This window comes from Syngnathus scovelli, chromosome 3 (assembly GCF_024217435.2).
Source record: "Syngnathus scovelli strain Florida chromosome 3, RoL_Ssco_1.2, whole genome shotgun sequence".
Classification (NCBI taxonomy): domain Eukaryota; kingdom Metazoa; phylum Chordata; class Actinopteri; order Syngnathiformes; family Syngnathidae; genus Syngnathus; species Syngnathus scovelli.
The window spans coordinates 12,236,555-12,256,174 of NC_090849.1; the positions used below are offsets into that span (position 1 = coordinate 12,236,555).

The 19,620-nt window shown below is 39.3% G+C and overlaps 1 protein-coding gene across 4 annotated transcripts in view; it reads right to left on the reverse strand.

Moving 5' to 3' along the window:
- sema4c (sema domain, immunoglobulin domain (Ig), transmembrane domain (TM) and short cytoplasmic domain, (semaphorin) 4C) overlaps nucleotides 1-17,461 on the reverse strand; it is a 76,514-nt gene extending 59,053 nt beyond the window's left edge. Inside the window, exons 1-4 of one of the 4 annotated variants that reach the window (XM_049762899.2) lie at nucleotides 16,940-17,461; nucleotides 6,052-6,133; nucleotides 5,454-5,508; nucleotides 4,108-4,175 (exon numbers count right to left, since the gene is read on the reverse strand). The gene's annotated coding sequence lies outside the window, so the exon portion shown is untranslated. The remainder of the gene's footprint in view (nucleotides 1-4,107; nucleotides 4,176-5,453; nucleotides 5,509-6,051; nucleotides 6,134-16,939) is intronic. The other 3 variants (XM_049762897.2, XM_049762895.2, XM_049762896.2) reach the window with 3 other exon arrangements.
- Nucleotides 17,462-19,620: the final 2,159 nt, after the last annotated feature.

A 19,620-nucleotide genomic window follows, 5' to 3' on the forward strand; every position in this document is an offset into this window, starting at 1 on the left:
TAACGTAGCATGTGATACAATGCAGCAGCAATGAATTATTGTTTTGCAGTGATGCAAAGTGTCTGGGAAACTAAAAGTAAAGTTTCAAAGTAATTATGATTCCCCAAAACCAAAGTTGCTTTATAGTGTCTCGTATTTGGTTTCGATGGCAGAGTTTAGATGGGAAGAAACCAAACAAATCAGCTGACATTCACTGTCAGTGAAATGAGTTGTGCTACGACGACTTTCCAAAACACTATTTTAATGACATTTCTTTTTTTTTTCTCGCGACTCAATAAATAATTACATACATGTGTTTCTAGGTTTGATGGCTCCTGAAAAACAGTGAAGGAATGCATGCATTAGCATTAAGCATCATGTTCTTCAGCATACTAACTGGTAAACAACTGTCAGCCCAGGCGCCATGACCAACAAGGATTATATCTTGTCATGACATCGCACAGCAGGCCTGCAGCCAATGTTAAAAAGGTCTTGTGAAGATGAGATGCATAAATGTTGACCATGCTGCCAAGTTGTAGCCAAAACCAGTTAAATCCATTTGCACAAAATATTATATTGATACACTTATATAATGTGTTCATGTGTCAGTGGAGGAGGAATGTTCAAAGTACATAGGACAAAACCTGAAGGTGTTGTATAGATGATTTTGTCAGTGAAAAAAAATGTTTTTTTCTTGTGTCAACATGGGAAACTCTGAAGCCACATTTACACCAACGTGACATAAAAACTGAAACCAAATAAAACCTCTTCAAGATGGGCTAGCAGCTTTCACCGCAGTATCTTTTATAGGGTGCAGATGCTGCTGACAAGCATAATTGCTTTGTATACTGTACATGACAGTCACATATGCTGAGAAAATATAAATATTAAGATGTGTTTATAATGAAAACTGTCCTTGCATGTCACTTTATGTGGTTGTTGTTGTTTTTCGGGCTTATTTATTTATTGAATGATTTTGACCTTTCATTGAGTCTCACATTAGAGAGACTTAATTCATTTAGTTTCCATTCTCTCATCAGCCATCCCCTAAACCTACTTCTGTCGAAAAGGGGGTCAACATTTATTATATTTATAATTCAGGATAGAAAATAAAAACTAACCCAGACAATACTGCTGCCATCCTTTTAGGATGTATGTGGCAATTCAAATAGCAGTAAGAAAATTTGTAACCTAGTGTTGATGTGTTAGCAATGTCTTACTGATCAAAGTGAAAGCTTATTGCTACTAAGATTGCATGATTGATAATTTAGATTTCAATTTAAAGGAGACATCTCTTCTATGTTGAGACAGTTGAACACGAAACACAGTGGTGAGATATTATGATTGCCCCTTTGCCGCTAATGTGACAATGGATTTTTCCAAAATGCTTTTTAAATTCAATGCATTTATAATACTCATCAATTATACGCAGATTTTTTTTTCCTTTTCACGGTCCCTATTCCCACTGTGTTTGCAAACCTGCCTCTGAATAAAAGTGGTGCTCACTTGGAGCCCTCACATGCTGTCAGCACTGAAAACAAAAGCTCAGCAGTCGGTTGGAGATGGAAAATTGTCTTCACTCTGTTTAATGGAAGCCACATCAGCGGCACACAGCCCAAACCAGCAGTGGGCTAACGACACCGACATGTTGGCAGCTTTCAGATACAAATTGACGTCAATAAAACGATCTGTCATTTCATCTTTTATTTGACTGGAATTAAGAGATAATGAGTGTGTTCAAAGAAAAACACCCTTTCAAAAAGCTCTCAACAATAAACTCTCAACTGCACACAGGAAAGATTGAATGAGCTTCAAGGGGGAAAAGTAGAAGATTTTGTGATTGCTGTGAATAATTTCCAAACTTTATAGTAGTGTGTGTGTATGTGTTTTCATGCATGCATCATTTGGAGAAAGCCTGCTGTCTTTTGCATTGGTTTTTTCCCCCTCTTGGTCATTTTATAACTACTTACGTCTCTTGCTGTTTCCTGCTCAAGTCTTTTAATAAATATTCTTCTCCTTTTATGCTTGCCATTACACACTGAAATTGTTTTTTCAGTTGTATGTATATGTCATTTTCTTCTTGCTGAGAAAATCGATGCCTCTTTTATGTACTGATGAGAAATAAACATTGTATTTATCATTAGAAAATATACTTCTGAAGGTGTCAGTCGCGAAGCCACCTGTTTTTTGAAATCTTTGTTTGTTAATTTAAAATATCAACTATTCACTGTTTTTGACTCAGGCCAAAGCCGTTAAAGTATAACTTTGCTAATAGCTGGTGGATTTTTGACATTGGATGAATTCTTTGATTGTATTTTTACCTTCATTGAGGTGCACCGTTTTGCCGGCAATCCTTGAATTCTTTTTGTGCACATAAGAAAGTATCACTCAAAGTATGGTTCTGCTTCTGACCTAATGTAGCTAAAAATAGGTCATGCAATCTACTTTGGTTAAAAATTTGTCTGTATTGTATGTGTACATTTTTTATTGTGCGGAAATCCAAAGGTGAGTTTGATGATAACTTTGTCAGTGTACAATGCTAGTGTGCCTATTTGTCTCAGTATGATGTTGTGTCAGCATGCACTAGAAATCCCTTTTGAGAAAAATAAACTTAAACATAAATTTTCAGTATTTGTGCAGGAATTTGTGCCTTAATTTTCTTACCCTTTTTTTTTTTGGTCTTTATTGATCACCTATAAAATGCCTGCGAATGCCTGTTGTTCACTGTAGAGCAGCAACTCGCTAGTTTGTTAAATAGAATCGGAAAAGGGAAAGGCGAATGCTGCTGTGAAGCAAATATTAATAGCCGGTTTGTCTTTCTTTAAAAGAAACCCAATAGGTTTCTGTGCAGCTGTAAATCTCATCTAATGGTTTATGTAGTGCTGCTACCAAAAAAATTTCCATCACCACTAAAGTCGGACAATTTGGGATTTGACAAAAAAAGTTTAGCAATCCTCCAAGCACACATTTAAAGCAATCCACAGCAATAATAATAATAATAATAATAATAATAATAATAATAATAATAATAATAATAAGACTTTTATTTCCAAAAATATGTAATTAACAAATGAAAATCGACAAAAAAGACATTGCTGCAAAATTACCAAGACAAACAAACTCATAAAATATCTCATAAATTTTCATTACCCCAAAAAAGTAGCCAGACTTCTTGTGGTCATGTAGGAGCAAAACAAAGTGCAACACTTATCTTCAAATTACACTTTCATAAGGCCACAATGTTCAAATTAGGGCCGGAGTGAAATTTATCTTTGACTGACAAAAATAGCCAACTTGGCTCGCCCGATTTAAATAATTAAGAGCTGGCACCTTAATTTGTCTTCTTTGTTGAATTTGATGGCATAATTAAGCATTGGATAAAAGGAAACAGAGCCAAAGAAAAATGTGTGCATATAAATGACAAAGAAGAGTTTCCTATGAAGTTATTGAACAAAATTGTTTTAGGTTAACATAAGCGTCATGAGGAAACAGCTGGCCTACCTTTATGCGACAAGCATGTAAACCATCATAAACTATAACAGCTTGTAATTTAGACTTAATGGTTGTTTGTAAGTGTGTGTGCGTGTGTGTGTGTGTGTGTGTGTGCGTGTGCGTGTGTGCGTGTGTGAGCATGAGCATGTATGTGTGTGTGTTAGAATGTTCTACTGAATGTTTTTGTTAAACATACAGGTACAAATATTCACCAACAGAGGCACAAAGGCCTTTGGACGCACAAACGCTAATTCCCTTTCCCATTGCAATCACAAAGAAAGAGTCATGCAGGCTCAGTAAAACAAAGGAGGCGGCACGCACAGACACAAAGCAAATGCATACATATTATAACAGAGAGAAAAACAGTGTGACAGACTTTGTGGACCTGGCAGCACACAGCGAAGCCACAATCAGTTCCACAGTGTTCAAATGGACCAACAAAGAGCAATACAATCTTCATGAAGCCTAAACCTGAAGCAATACCCACAGAGAATGCAGCTTACAAATGGACTATGTTTATTCTGCATAATACATGAGGCGTTCAATAACAACGCACAGCAGATGGAGAACAACACAACTGCCCATGCAGCAGAAGCAAAAGACAAATTACACACAGCTAAGAGCTCAGGTACTTACAATATTATGCAATATTTTTTCACAGTTGACAGCAACTCCCAGGTGTCTCAATAAAGGTCTCTGACATTCTATATGTCCACACACACAGATAAAGATTTAGAGCATCACTTAGTTTTAGGTTTGATTACTTGTAAATGACCAGTGCGGCTTACAGTCACAGGATGGAGTAATGAAAAACAAGGAAGAGACAAAGGTGGAATGGGAGCATTACCGACAATAATGCACCAAATCGTGAGAGTCATATTTATCCATCACTGGTCCCTTTGGAAAGAATTTTCTTGTTGTTGGCCTCCAGATTGATTTGAAGACAATCATTTCTTTTGTGCCATCTTAAAAATTGCCAACTTCTTGCATTGAAAGATTCTTGGTCTGATGTGTGCAAATATTCCAGACAGGTGTATATTTTTAAGCCAAACAACCATATTTTTGGACTATGAATCACACCAATTCAAAAACATGTTTTATGAATTAAAAAAAACATTAATAAATTGTATTTCATTATATATTTTGTATTTTGGGGAAATTTACAAAATCCATGACACGCAATAGAACTTGGACTCGCACCCAAAACATGATTAAGAAATGGATAAATCATGTTGAGGACAGAGTTCCTGTTGCATTTGAAACTTCTGCTACTAATTACTGATTCTTTTGTTTAAAATTGCTTATCTTAACTCAAATTTGCATTGCTTTGTGACCAAAGTTAAAAACCTGGCTGATTATTGCGCCTTTTGGCACTTTAAATCAGGGGTGTCAAACTTATTTTTTTGGCGGCCGCATTGTAGTCATAGCTTCGTTCGGAGGGCCATTATGACTGTCAACCCAAATAAAAGTATGAGCACCTCATACTATATATAGTAAAAGCTACAAAACAAACTGACAAATAACTCGTTCTCAAATCAGATGAGTAAAAACTAGTAAAATACTTTTTTAAAAGATATTATTAAAAGTGAAGACAATTTGCAATTCTAAGAATGACACACAAATTTGATGCACAATTCGTCTTCGCGGGCCACATAAAATGATGTGGCGGGACGTATCTGGTCCCCGGGCCTTGAGTTTGACACCGGTGCTCTAAATAGTAAATCTTTATTGTGGCGGATGCCACATGCTAAACCTGTGAGGTAGCTGGGGAAACAGCCCTTAAGAGACACAACTACTTGTATACAAGCAATTAAAAATTTTGAATTCCATAATCCGTCACCTTTAAATACTGACACAACATGAATTGTATTAGTTCCTTCAGCACACAACGCCTTACCAGCATTTACATACAGAATGAGTGGCTGCAATTTTGTATTTATTTCCACCTTACAGTGGACAGCTGCACATGTAGAGAGACACACCCTCAGAGGAACACACAGCTCTCCGTCTGTTATCCGTCAATGTGTCAGGGGAACGCTTGGTGAAGAAAACAGCAAATAACTCACATACAACCATGTCTCTCATCTACCCACTCACGCGCACACACCAACACACATACAGCAGCTAAGTCAATTTCAAAATCAATTAATTAAAAAGCGAGGCCATCTCCCACAGGGAGTAAAACACAAATTATTTAAGAAACTTAACCCTAGTACACAAATCAAAGATGTTAAGCAGTCAAAATATGTAAAAGCTGAATGAATACAGACAGAATGATGGAAGGGTGAAAAATACTCATCTTAAAAAGGGAATCAACTGAACTCATTTGATTTCATTTGATAAGATTCTGCCTCCTTTAACTCATAACACTCAAATAGCAAGAGGGGAGGGACTGATAAGCAGATACAATACAAGATGGCTTTGTTTCCATTTAATGGATATTCACCCCCATTTCTTGCCCGTTGTCTCTTCCTATTAGTTTCAGGCCTTTTTTAAGAGCGTTATTGATTATTTGACACAAACAGGCCGAGAGGAGTTGTGTGTGAGTGTGTGTGTACGTGCGCGTCATTGTGCATTTACCACAGCTTGCCCGGCTTCATTCTAAATTCCAATAAGGAGATTGCCTTTCCCTTCTTCCTGGTCTTCTTTAAAAAGCCTTTACCTAAATAATACAAAAAACATGGCATGGTAAACTTTGTTGAATGCCAGGGTTAGGGGTATAAAACGGCAGGATGAGTATTAACGAGGGGTTGAAGTTACTCGAAATGGTCAGGAACGAGAGATATTAAATATTTCTTTTAGAAACACCGTGAACTAAGTGTGTCATTGGAAACTAGTTCACCGGATGTTAAAACAAAAAACAAGACAAAAAACGCTACAGAGTAACAATGTATAAAAAATGAGGTAACCAAAAGATGCAACCAATCAAAAATGAGTACATTATTGAAAAATCCCAGAACATCCATGAAAATATATAACTTTGAAATGTAACATAAAAAATACATACAGGAACAATAACATCAGAACAACAGTTGCAAATATTTTAAATGATTAAAACTATTTGTATTTTTCTGAACTTTTATTCAGAAGAGTCACCAAGGTCAAACACAAAAGGGCAGCTTGCTCAGGGTTTTATAGAGAACAAGGTGGAGTCAATCCTCTCATTCCAAAACAAACTCACCCAAGCATGCTTTTATGTCCCTTGCTTTGTGTTCTGGGGCACGCTGGAACAGAAAAGGGCCTTCCCCAAAACGTTGCCACAAAGTAGTAAACATACCATTGTGCTTCGTCTCCCCCTCACAAGGGTTACCACAGCAAGTCATGTTTCTGACTTGTATGATTTTTGTGGCTCCACTCTTAACATCTCTTCCTTCTATTTAGCCAGGTGTTGATTTGGCACTACTAAAGATATGCATCCAAAAATGTCTTGATATACTCAAGAATTTGATGAGGTGGTCTTGTCGAGTCTCTGATTCTATTGGACTAAAAGGTGAGTTTGAATTTTGTTCATATAGAGGCTTATTCTCTCGTGTACTAAGTTAAAATAGGGCACGCTGCTGTACACTTTTTTGGCTGCACAGAATCTCCCATTGACCTAAGTGTGTCACTTGGGCACCTTCATAAACAATTTGCATTGTGGGTAGAGAGACATCTGAAAGAGGGCGTGCCCTGTCAAATCTATTCTTGCATGTGTTTTCCCAGAGACTTTTTTCTTCTGTGTTCCAGAAGCTGCAGCCACAGATGAGCACTCTACCAAATTTTGCCGGTCTGCAGCCACAGATGAGCACTCTACCAAATTTTGCCGGTCTGCAGCCACAGATGAGCACTTTACCAAATTTTGCCGGTCTGTCTTCCATCCTTCGCTCCTAACCTAGGCACCCTCCTGTCCTCGTCCCTCCGTCCTTATTTGTAATAAAGTCGCACCCCATCCCCGTCTGTCCTCGTCTTTGAAAAGGCTTCCGTTCCCGGTCTGTCCATTGTCAGTCCAATCAAGACCCAATCAAATCGGAGGTTTCATAATATACAATGAGATATAAACCTCATTAGCTGGCTAATTTACTATTGACGTCTATTTCACTCATGGGCACAACATTCGGGTTATTTGAAAACCTTTCTAAGACACAGCCATGACACAAAAAGACCAGTCGGTGTAATACTATATTACAAGATTTATTTGTAGTTTGTTATAAAAATCACTTTATTTTACTAGAGTCTGTTTTACCACCCCCTGCATGAAGAAACCAACTTCTGTTTTCTTTTAAAAATTCTCTTGAACGTGAGGATTACGCCCACGAGGCAAAGCGGAAACGGAAATCCCTATCTTTTTAAGAAATAAAAATACCAAGAAAAAAAACAAAAAAACAATGCCATCTTTTATATTGATTCGTCAGAGTGCCTCTCTGAGCATGCTGCGACTAACCTGGCAACTCAATCCAATCTTGTTTACTCTCCCACCATCCATATTGTTCCCTATTTCTATCTTTCTCTACCTTTATATCTCCACTGTCATCGCTGTGGCTTCATCCCAGCAAGTGTCCCGCGTCTCTCAATTTATTTATCTAAATCTATCTCTCCCCTCGGACAGTCAGAGCAGTGGACTGGAAGAAAAGAGCAGGGCTAGAGACGTGTGACCACTGAGGGTCAAAGGTGAGTCAGCAGTGGAATAAAGGCTGAAAGACTGTCTTTCTTCCTGCATTCCCCCTCCCCAGCACACAAACCTGACTAACACCTCAACAATGGCACTTTTATAGCTACAGCTGCTGACACAGCTGAGCTCAAGAGAGATGTGGGTGCTGGACTCAAGTTGGCAACAATAAGATGTAAAGCAGAGATAGGCTTATTGACCCATGAGTCAATTAAGCTTTGAAGTGGAAGAACTGCCCATTTTCTGAAGCCAATTTAAAACCGGTTGGAGTTTAAAGCCTTGTTCTACAATTTGATCTTATGAATACAAACTGGTGAGGGTTTACTGGACTCATGACTTTTGTCGTAGGATATAATTAAAGTTGAGAATATTCAATATATCAATAACTGATTAAGAAGATAAAGTACGGATATTTTATGGACGATAGTGGATGGATGGACAAGTATGGATGAGAAACATTTCAATGTTACATTTCAATGTATCCACTTGTTTCAATTACAGTATTAAAATGTGGTGTGCTTAGTGTGTTTCTGGAAAGGTTTCAATTCTTCAATCACACAAATAATGGTATCACATGATAAAATCATGTAGTGCAAAATGTATTCCTAGTGCATAGCTTATCATACAAGTATAAATGTGTGTATTGTACATTCTGTGTGGGTGTAGATTTGTATAAATAATGTGTTTTATGGTAATGCTTCCCTGAAAAAGATTTTATAGTGTTACGGAGACAGTAGCAGTGAGAAAGTGGCATTGTCAACAAAAAGTACCACTTTGCCTCGACATTTGAGCCTGTACCTATTTTTTGGAGCAAAAAGTAGCAGTGTTTCATAAATCTTGGTAAGGACACGGAGACAGCGACAGGTCAGCAGATGCTGTGAGCACTGTATCGCTTACTGCTTAATGAAGAAAAGCAGCAGTGGCTTGTGGCTCCCCATGTTTCCTGACTTGCCATATTTTCAAACATGAGGAGGAATCTCATTCATCAGTCAGAGAGAATGCACCTTACCGCCTTCTCCACACCGTATTAGACATACATATTTTCTACTGACCGAATACTTCATGAAATGATACCATACTCACAAAAAATGAAATTTGATGAATTCATTTGCACATGTGAAGCCCTTTGAGACTTGTCTGTGATTTAGGGCTATACAAATACACTTGACCTTGACATGAAATAAACCCCAGTATCTTACACAATGTCACCTCCTATTGAGAGCCTGTATCAGTGCAGTACTAGAATTAAGTACAGTGACCCCCAGCTGCAACTGTCGTGCTTCCACTGTATGTTGGATTTTTAAGCAATTGTTGTTAACCAATACAGGCAACACACAGTATTTAATCTTAAGATTGAATCATAGGGAAGAAGTCAAAAGTGTTTTTAGACTTAAGGGAGCGCTAAAACAGGAAGACGTGACCACAGGTTGGAAAGGCAAAAGTTACTTGCACTTTCACAGAGCTCAGCTTTGCCCACACTCAAGCTCATGAAAGCTCTAATAGAGCTGCCATGCAGGGGCCTTCCTGCAGCTGATAACCCTGCACTGGCCCCTGTATACTACCTACCCCGGAGAGAGGCCATTAGCCTTGCTGCAGCTCCTTCCTGGATAAGATGTAGCTTACTAGCCTCTGAGCCACCGGATAACTTTTTATTGTCTTTTTAAAACTTTACGAGGCGATTGCATGGGAGGGGTTGTATATGCAGAACAGAGTCTGCATTACAATACGTGGGTACGCTCAGCTTGCTACCAGAACTTCCTGCCCACTGGCAGTCAAGGTGAGCTCTGTTGGATGAGAACAATGCCAAAAAAGCTGTCATAAAAACAAAATACCATGTTCTTGATACCACCAAGAACACATATATGCACATGCAAACGCACACACACACACACACACACGCATACACACGCACTCACACTCACACACACACACACACACGCACACACAAACACACGCTACTGGTTGACTGTACCTATCCAGGCCCATTATCTAAGAAACAATGCATGAGCTGACTCTGCAAAAGCATTCAAAAATACACACAAGAAATAGTGCCACTGACCAAACAGTAGGCACCTCAGCATTCAATGAGGGTCCAAACAGCTTTCACATAGCACCACAACCAAAATAAGTTATAATAATAAGACAGGAAGACAAAAACATAGTAGATACTGTGCCTCAAAACATCTGCTGAGTCAGTGCATACAAAACTTGCAGTCACTGGGCTCTGAAAACAGATCACCTTACACAGTGCCCCCGAAACACAGTTGGCTCAAGTACAAGATTTCTCACTGAGAATTTTATCATCCCCCCCCCGAATCAGACTTTATGTTTTCAATCACAGCCACAATGACTAGACCTGGGAAACACAATATAAAAAGTGACAACTCAATACGGTAAAAGGGTAAAGGTTAATGTCAGTTTGAACTATTCCAGAAATTTTATTTTACAGTAAAAGTCATTAACATCAATACACTGTATCTACAGCATGTGTGTATATAAATGTCAGATACTCTTTATGTATTGACATAAATAACTGGACAGGTTGACATGAATAAAGAACATGTAGTTGGTTAAACAATGTGTCTGTAAACCACACCATTAATTTTGCTTGTTTTCCCGACTGCATTCTAGAAGTGGAAATTTGTCCCTTTAGACTAGCAGAAGTCGATATAGCTGTACAGAAGTCAATCCTTTCGAGATCCTCTAAAAGACTTATCCTACTTATTGCCATTTAATACAAATGGCTCTGCAGCACAATGAAGTAGCGGTTTAGCAATCTGCCGCACAGTCAAGAGTTTTTTTTTTTTTCTCTCAAAACAATGCGAGTTAATTGAAGACTCTTAATCGTCCATCGGTGTGAATGTGGGCCTGAATGGTCATTTGTCTGTGTCATGTCTGTGATTAAGTGGTAACCAGTCCAGTATGAACAGTATTCCAACTCTTGCTCAAAGTCAGCAGGGATCACCTGCAATCCTAACAAAGACAATGGTATATAATATGGATTCCTAAAATCTTCATGGATGCCCATGCAGCCATATTGTAATATAATATCTGCATTAAGACAGTACAATTTTGTCATTCAATCAACACATTCAAAAAAAGGTACTATTCCCACACAAGAGGCTACTCTCTTCTAGCAATGGTCAGCCATGTTTTTTTTTTTTTTTTGTTAGTTGGATGTTGTAAATAGAAGAAGTGGGGTTTTGATGACGTCCCTGCCTTTCCATCTAGAATAAAGCACCACTGTAAATGAGGGCACCACAATTTGGATCACGTATGTGTTCCAATTTGTACTACTGCATCATCTCTTTTATTTCTTCTGAAGTACATTTTCAACAACAACAATGACAACAAGAACAGATAGCCTAGAGATCCCACCTGATAAATGGTCTAGAGATTTTGCCCACCATTCACCGCCCCAGTTAGTACAAAGTGAATAGTGCAGTGCCCTGAAGACTTGGAAAGTCCTGTAATGTCAACATGACTCCAAAAATGCTGATGAGATGACCCGGTGGCTCATGGTTTATAACTTCACACATCTTTAGTGAAAATTCAAACGAGACATGAATTGGAACATTTATGGGTGCACACATTCTTAAAGGTCACTGTCTTTGTACTCTTCCTCCTGTTCGCAAAGGCGAACATTTATGATGCTCTATATTCTTCCTTAAATCAGTCTCCGAAGACCCTTAAGTACGACACTGCATATGCATTAATGTAAAGTAAGTAAAAAAGTGATGCTGTCTAGTTGAGAGAAAAAAATAGACTGGTAGGTAGCAGATGGCCAATAGTGGTCAGCTGGTAAGAAACAAGTGGGTCAGGCCTCTCCTCCACTTCCATCCGAACATTCATACATTATGCAAGAGTGCAGCCACTATCAGTTGCCCCAACATGATTCTTTTGCTTCATCTGAAGGTCCCAATAACCATTCAAATGTGTCTAACTCCAGTAGCTGGATTGTGACACTCCTCCCCACAGTATAGTGACAATTTGAAAATTACACCTATCATCCTGATCTGATAGTAGGGGAAACGGCAGTTCAGAAAGGGCTTATCCTGTAAAAATGCTCAAATGGAGAAATAATTCAGTTCATCCAAGTGTACTTGCTCTTCTGATTTGCCTTTAGGACCCTGAGTGTGCACCATATTGAATTTTCCACCAGTATGACTTTCCGGAAAAAGGTCCCCCCCCTCAAGGTTTATTCATTTATTGATTGCCACTGAAGGGGCTGGGCTGCATCATTCATAGAGAGTGACAAATATTTATTGCGGCCATATGCTCTATAATGTGGCGTTTACAAAAGCCTTTTGGAAGATGATAGAGACAAGAATTCATTTAATTCAACTGAATTGATTTGCTTCTACTGAGACATTTAAAGCACAGGCAGTGCAATTAGAGACACCATACGGATTATTACAGCGCTTTCCTTAGGCGTATTCGCTTCAAAAACACGCTGACCGCGCACTTGTCTGATCAATTAAATTTGAGCTCTATAACTGCTAAGTGCTCACTCTCTGGCAATGCAAAAAAGACCCCAGTATGCTACTTGGAGTGAGCTAAAACAAGAGGAAAACATGAGGAAAGATGGAGGCATATGCTGGCAGAAAGCGAGAGAGAGAGAGCGAGAGAGCAAGAGAGAGAGAGAGAGAGAGAGAGAGAGAGAGAGCGATCAAAGGGAAGGGTAAGTTGCAAGAGGAGCAAAAGCTTCTTGTCTCGGAACAACTGCAATCACAGCCCCTGCCAAAACCCTCCGGATTCATCCAGCGGCCTGACAGAAATGTCTCAACAGGCGTTAAAGTGCTCAGAGCGGACTTACAGTTTGTGAAGTGTGCTGTGAGTGAGGGCAAAGCAACTTTTTATTTGAATAAAGTATAACTTGTGGCATATTCTACCCAATCAGTGTTTAAATACAAATAATCGAAATATCACACGCAGCTGTCAGTATTGCATTACATCACCACTGTGGACTACACAGTTTTAATGCAACGTCAGTGGAAACAGTATATTATTACAGCATCTCATTACATGTGAACAGGAGTACGTGCCCAAGGAGTTGATGCACCATCATAATGAATGAATCAATAGCACTAATGATGCCAGCACTTTCAGCACACCTTGACAAATACCATTATCAGAAACTGCTTGGGGTCCTTTATTTCTAAACATCAGGCTGCCTGTCCAGCCCAGCCCAGCCATCCCTCCTGTTGTTACCCTGAGGCATACACAAACACACACACACACGCACAGGTTGACACGCATACAACCCATCTGTTCAACTCCCCAGACCTTGCATCTGGCCTGACATGAACCATAACTTGCTACGTAAACATAAGCACACACTGTGAAGTGTCACAGCAAACTGAGCTGGGTCATACCATTGGGGCAGCATCAGAGTTGCAGTAAGCCTAAAACACACAGAAGCAAAAAAACCAAAATCTAATCTGCCTTTGAAAGGGCTTTTCAAAAGAAAAGGAAAGAAGACATGAGTCGCATCATCAAACTTGCAATCATGTTGTTTTGACTGCGGGGAGCTTGTGCTGTTGCTCGGCAAAGGAAGTGCTAAAAAAAACCTTTCCAACCATTTAAAACACAAGGCATCCTTCACTTACAGATAAGTAACAAGCATTAACAAGGACTGAATGGCCTCTGTGTGTGATCTTGTACGTGAATCGTCTCTTGAGTTACATAACCTGGAATCATCCCATTATCATGGGAGTTTACAGCGCGTTCAGCTGCTCGCCATGTGGCCTCTCCAGTATCTCTTGCGTTGACATGATGCATGTGACACATTGATGACAATTAAACATAGAGCAGGCAGGGGACATCTGGCATGGTGGGGATGTTGCAAGCATGATGCAATGTTGACCCTTCAGTGTCAAAACACACATTTCGGTCACATACAGCATGTGTATGCTTGCGGAAAATATAAAATCAACACTGGTGAAGGCAGATGGATGATACGCATGGAGGAACAAATAAAGTGAATCAATGGTGCAATTTCATTATTGGGGATGTGTGTTTAACTGTTAGCTCTTTTTCTTTTAATGTGAATTTTAATGGCAACTTTTAAAAGCAACTTTTCATGAGTGCTCTGAAGCCCTCCAGTGTCACATCAAGCAGAATATCAATTCCGAGTGGAACGCAAGGGGGAGGTTTTGCAATGTGGTTCAGTAGCTCAACTTCCCATAGATGACATGTTGTCCTTCTTACAACAACTTTGTAAAAACTAATTGAGATGACAGAACCTCTGCCATTTGCGACCATCATTTCCAGTCAATTTTACCTCGTTTTAGTACACGTTAACTTAACACATCATACAGTTGACCAAAATGTTCAATTAAATCAATTAGACTGCAATTCGCTGGCAACCACGACACATTTTAAGCCAATGTATTGTATTGTCTATTTATAAAATATGTCTGAATCCAGGTGATTTTATTTTATGCAACCACTTGACAAAATAGAATAGAGAGAGAGAGAGAGAGAGAGAGAGAGAGAGAGAGAGAGAGAGAGAGAGAGAGAGAGAGAGAGAGAGAGAGAGAAAAGAGAGGAGAAAGAGAGGAGAAAGAGAGAGAGAGAGAGAGAGAGAGAGAGAGAGACGCATACACACACGCACACACACGCATACACACACACACACACACACACAAAGGGTATGTGAGGGAACATGGGAAGGAGGCTGGCTGTCAGGATGTGGAGACCATTGTCTGTCCGACAATGAAGATATCACATCGGTAGGAGTCCTATTGCGCTCTCAATGGAGTCATTAACATCTGGGGCCAAGGGCTACCTGTGTGTGTGTGTGTTGTGTGTGTGTGTGTGTGTGTGTGTGTGTGTGTGTGTGCACGTGCGTGTGTGTGTGTGTGTGTGTGTGTGTGTGTGTGTGTGCATGTGTGTTTGTTATAAATGTTGTGGATGAAAGCTGATTTTCAACGCTTTCCTGCCAAACTGGGCATCATGCGGCTGACAGGGAGAGCCTGGTGAAATTCTCTGTTAACCTTCCTCAATCTAATATAATCTACTCTGGAAATTCACATACAAGGATTATGTCTATTTTTAAGGGTCTTTAATTTGACTTGATAAAATACAAATGTAAGTAAACAGAATTTCAATTGGATTATCCCCTGCTACACCCAATCCAAATGTCAACCTAAAGCTAACACCCATATAACACAGTCCAATGTTTATATTCCATATCCATTTCTTAACTTTATATAGCATTTGTCCTAATTATGGTGGTGGGTGAGCTAAAGCCTATTGCGGATACATTTTGGCAAGAAGCGGGCTACGCCCAAGATTGGTTAACAGCCAACACAGGGCACATATAGGATAAATAAACAATGATTGACACATATAGACAATTTAGTTTTCAATAAAACCATCATGCAGAGGGAAGCCAAATTTTTCAGGGAAAACCCGCACAAGCACAGCAAGAACATGCACACGCTACAAAGGACTGCCTTATATTGTACCAATGGACCTTTCATCTAATATTCCACTGTTATGCCATTTATTCTAGACTGTATATCGCGACTATTCAATTAATGCCAAATGCGGCCCAGAACCCACCCCAGCCAGTGGTCCAGCCTCCCTGAATTGAATTGCATTCAAGAGATGCAGAGGGTATGTCAGTTCACAAGATTTTTAAAAAATCCCAATGTTTGATACCATAAATGAGTTTACCCACATAGCTGATGGTGTTGTTTTGAGGTGCGGCTAAAAACAGGAGTAGTGGTAAGATACTTGGAAAAAAAACACGTCATTTTGAAAACTGAAACATAAAATTGACAATGAAAACCATCGATTGACGAATGTCTATGGGCTGGCTACATTTGGCCCAAATGAAATCCTAATTGAACAACTCTGCATAATTTTGTCATTGATCCATTGACAAAATTATGGAAAAAACAACAACAAATGATGGGGAATAAACACATGTGGTTCATTCACACAGGAAATATAATGTAAATTCCCATAAAATTAAGACAGTCTTCCTCCTGACTCCCATAAACACAACCCCCCACCCCCTCCCAGGCTGTCTGTTAGTTAACAGGCACTGGCACCATTCGGCTTGTAAAAGAGACCCCCCAATCCAAGCCACCACTTTTTTTTCTTTATGAAAAAAAAGCTACTTGCCGTCCATGAGTGGACGCCTGCCTCCACCTCACTAATTACAATAATCACTCAAGCAAAGCTAATACTTACCTCATTAAGGCAAAATACCAGAGTGGGACAACAGGTCGTTAAATTATGAATTTAAAAGTGTAAGATTTAGGCGGACCTATAATGCAATTTATCATTACATACGATATTTGGCTGAAAGCAATATTACTGGGTTGATTGAAAGGTGCAGGATGAATCCATGATTACCTTTCCTTCAACATGCCTAAAAGCTTCAAGCATCTGCACAATAAGTAAACTGTTGACGCAAAACAAAAGCGCATAAAAGTTCGCAGAAATTCAAATTTATGATTAACATCATATCACAGACGCTTAAGAAGAAACGCTGGCGAGGAACCAGTTACGATATCCAAGAAAGCTACACTATTGTGAATTTAGACTATTTTAGACTCCTGAGTTGCTTTCTCTCCAACCAACTGCTGCTGACCGCACTGCGCTTTGTTTACACTGCGCTATGAATGGAGATAAAGTTGCACCACAATGAACCACCGAAAAAGAGCATTTGCAAAAACAATACTCAAAATTAAATGTTATGTACGTATGTCAAAATTTCAGAATGGAAGCACAACAATGGACACTCACACAACACTGTCTTCTTCGTCACCATCAGCATGATATAACATAACATGAATAAAAACTTACATTATTCCGCCTCCGCGTATTGTAGTAGCGATGATGTGCGTTTCCTCAAGCCGATAGACCCCAATAGCCCTCTCCTCTTCTTCCCCGCAACAGCGAATTTGTTTCTTGTGTGTTTCTTTAGTTAAAAATCATTCTACATCCTCGTCAATGTTACACCGTCTTCTCTTTCCTCCCTTTTTCCCCCCTCTTCTGCTATAAAATGTCCGGACGATGCAGAAAAATCACGGCTTCTGATCCTGTCATTTAGTTTCTACGGAGGAACTGGATTGTGCGCGCAACTCCCTCTCAAGGCTTTGTAACAGGAAACCAGAGGAGGAAGGAGGAGGAGGAGAAAATGGGAAGAAAAAAAGGAAAGAAAATAGAGTGCGATTTTATATTCCAGAGTCTTTAAGGAGTTTAAAACCCCGTTTCTCTAGAAGTTCCAGGGCCAATGCACACGTTGAACTGAAGTAGACGTTATGCTGTGACAAGAATGCTGAAAAAAATGTGTGCAAGTGGGAATGCGTGCGAGTGTGCGTGCGCGCTCTCGTGTGTGCGCGGTGCAGCGTGCGCTTGTGCAGCACGCATCGCAGCAGGACTTGGATTTTTTTTTTTTTTTCAAAAGCAGACAAATGGATCCCCGCCCATTGCTTCTCTGAACAAGGACCAACACAGACGAGAGGGGCCCCCAGCGGTCATTAGCTGCCCGCTGAAGACCACTTCCTTTGTGTGTGTAAAGTGAAGTCTTGTTCAGGAGGCGCTCCCCAACCTGGAGTATGACCTTTTTATTTTAACACGTCGCTGGTCCATTTAACCGAGCTCTAAATGAGCAATTGGCAGGGGTAGAAAGTTGGCACTCCAGTTGAAAGAGAAGATTGTGAGACATTTACAACCCCCTTTCCATTTTTTTTTTTAAACACGTGCATTTATATCATACATTTTGTATGATCCATTTGTCAGTCACCCCAATACCAATTTTCGGAATTATGTTATGGCTCAATTTTGGTTGAATTCGTTCGTTCGAAATTTCAATCATATTTTGTGATGTTCTATCTGAGTGGCCCATTTAACATCAGGCTAAGAAACTGTATGGTGATTAACCTAACATATAGACCACCTCCAGTATTTGACAATGGGATAGACGAGAAGAAAACCCACACATGCAAACTTCTCATGGTCAGATTCCAACCATGGACCCTTGTTCTTTGGCAAAGCAAAAATAAAATAAGAGTGTACTGGAACATGGTATCCAACTTTTTGACATGCTTCCATTGGGACCAAAGGGTAAGATGCTTTATGGTATGGTAGTTGTACATATAGACACATTGAACATGAGATGTATATATCACCTTACAACCAAGAGAGTGTAATTGAAAAAGCATAACCACATCATGAATAAAATACCATAGTTTGCACTGAAAACTTTAAAGAAAATCGTGTCATGCCTCCTGAATTGTGTTTACTTGCAATCCAGTGTCTCAACAGAATTTTGCTGAAGCTCAGAAATGGATTCGCTAGTGATTTGCTTTCACAATGTCTGCAGTCTGCACAGTAAATGTATGATGCATCATATTTACCACTAGATTAAATTCACCAAATGTAGAACAATAATATCCACACATTAGAGACTTTTTTTAAAAAAACATTTAATTTCTTAACAATACCCATCATAATACTCCAAGTGATTTTTTTTGTCTCATTGTGAGTATGGACATTATGGGTGCTATACAGAACATTATGGGTGCTCTTAACCCCAATCCAAATAGATAAACAGACTGGCATAGGCTGTTCCCGAGGCTGCATGTCTTACAATTGCGTTTACTGAAAGAACACATTATGAAAACTGACTGCATTTATTTCTGTTTGGGAGTGTTTATCGCACGCATCAAATTAATGGAAAATTGCCTGTGCAGTTTACCATTATTGAATTAATTTCTGACTGACTGCCAGTAATGCTATGATGATTGTTACCCAAAACTCAGATTATCAAGGCAACAAAGCATCATGATAAACAGAATGATTGCGTTGTACCCACAATCAGGAGGCATACGTTCAGATTTGTTTGGTACAGATTTGTTTGATAGGTAGAGTTTGGATGAAAGGAAGTCATTTGGAGCTTGGCTAAGATTTGAATACATGTTAAAGATGAAAAGGAAAACGGATGTAGCACCATCCTATTAAGAAACAAGTGTGGTCAAAATGTGGGATTCATTTTAGAAAGTCAGACATTGTGTTAACTTTGGTCCTCTTTGAATAAGAACACAAAGATATAAATCATGAAAGAAAATCCGTGTTTATTCTAGTGAGTGGCACAACAATAAATAGACCTGATTAAAATCAAACTGACCACCAAATTGCCACCAAAACCTTTGCTCATTTTCCATTCCTGCAAACCACAGATAAGTGTAATTACAAAAGCAAAATTGCAATTCATATCAACATGGCTCACATGAGCAAAGGCAGTTTGTTGTCTGATGACATTTACTGTATACGTGAGTCGACACTAATGTTGGTAGCGACAACGAACACCACCAACCCCAGTGCAGATGAATGCCTCTGATTTTAAATTGACCAATCCATATAGAGTATGTGGTACGTGTGTGTGTGTGTACTGTGCTGTGAAAAAGGTACTTGCTCCCTTGCTGACTTTTTTGCACATTTATTACTTGAAAAGGTTTCATTTCATCAAACCGATATTAATA